At 36.2% G+C, this 1,242-nt stretch overlaps 1 long non-coding RNA gene across 1 annotated transcript; it reads right to left on the bottom strand.

Annotated features, from left to right (window-relative positions):
- Positions 1 to 251: 251 nt before the first annotated feature.
- On the bottom strand, positions 252 to 789 carry LOC148341745 (uncharacterized). The gene is made up of 2 exons (XR_015842340.1): positions 573 to 789; positions 252 to 481 (listed from the first exon to the last, which is right to left on the bottom strand). It is a non-coding gene; the product is annotated as an uncharacterized LOC148341745 (long non-coding RNA).
- Between the last annotated feature and the right edge of the window lie 453 nt (positions 790 to 1,242).

Below are 1,242 nucleotides of genomic sequence, written 5' to 3'. Positions count from 1 at the left end.
CTTGAATATTTCATTATTCGTTTTAGTATTCATTAAACTACAATAATTCACTATTAATTTCAAGATTCATTGAACTGTTTTAGGAATAATTGAGTATTCAATGTTTAATTGTTACAGAATTTACTTTTTAAATTTTTGTTTCACCATCTTAATCTTATGGAAAATTATTTAACAACCACCAACACAAGGTTTTTAAAGATAACGATAAAGATGTCTTTCACTCCCGTCAGATAATCATCACAAGTCTCGAATCTTCTTACACAGCTGACATTTATTAATTTGTCACCGTCAAACTATAAAACATACAAAAAATATAAATATACAACTGCAATATACAATATTTACAAAGATAATGAAAAGAAAGCACAGCAACACCATCAAGTGTAAACATAGTTGTTAGCAGCAAAACATACCTCGATGACTGCACAATAATTCTGAGGGGAATGAGCTTCAAATGCTGGCAGAAAAGTCACTTCAGAAACTGACAATTAGAACGGAAAATATTAACCATTGCCACTATAGACACAAAACCAGCAGGATATTAACCTGTAATCTTACAGGGGAAAGTTTACCTTCTTATTCAGCCGACCAAACAGACTCAGCTTGTCAATCATGTCCGACGGCACTTGCCTTGCCACGTAAAGAGCGCATGAGAATGAACAGTGCAAATCTCAAACACGTCCCCGGAGCAACAAACAATATAATTACTTTCCTATTGTTCCATGTACAAACGATTCACAAATAGGAAAAGAAAACTTGCATGACAACTATACACAAATTATCAATAAAGTCAACTTGCCAATTGTTTGATGAATAATAAAATTATAATAAATTAAATGACATAATATTTTGGCAGTTAAACTCCCACCAAATCACAACTGCTATGTGATTTACTTTTCTTTCAACACTTGTGGCTTCACTTGTTTTAGGTTTGAGGCCCTTAATTTGCTTAGTGTAACGCTTGAGATAAGCTATAGCTTTGACTGCTCTGTTCCAGTCTGAAAACTTTGACAGACGGTCTAGTAGAGTTCTCTCCTCTTCGGCCTTTGTGTTAAGCGCTTGGACTTTCCGCAGCTCTGGGTCGCTGTCAATGACTTCTGCCACCTTAATATCCGAGATGGGCAATTCTTTCTTCCACAGAAGGGCTGGTCCAGTAAACCAGTTAGATGCTAGGAGCTGGTCTGCTTTAAGGCCCCTCGACGCATGATCAGCCGGATTATCTTCGGACTTGATATAACGCCA

The sequence above is a fragment of the Idiotropiscis lumnitzeri genome, chromosome 2 (genome assembly GCF_059441095.1).
Source record: "Idiotropiscis lumnitzeri isolate Australia: NSW breed Sydney's pygmy pipehorse chromosome 2, RoL_Ilum_1.0, whole genome shotgun sequence".
Taxonomy (NCBI): Eukaryota; Metazoa; Chordata; class Actinopteri; order Syngnathiformes; family Syngnathidae; genus Idiotropiscis; species Idiotropiscis lumnitzeri.
Note: the sequence above shows the minus strand (reverse complement) of the source record. Positions and strands in the feature narration are given on the sequence as shown.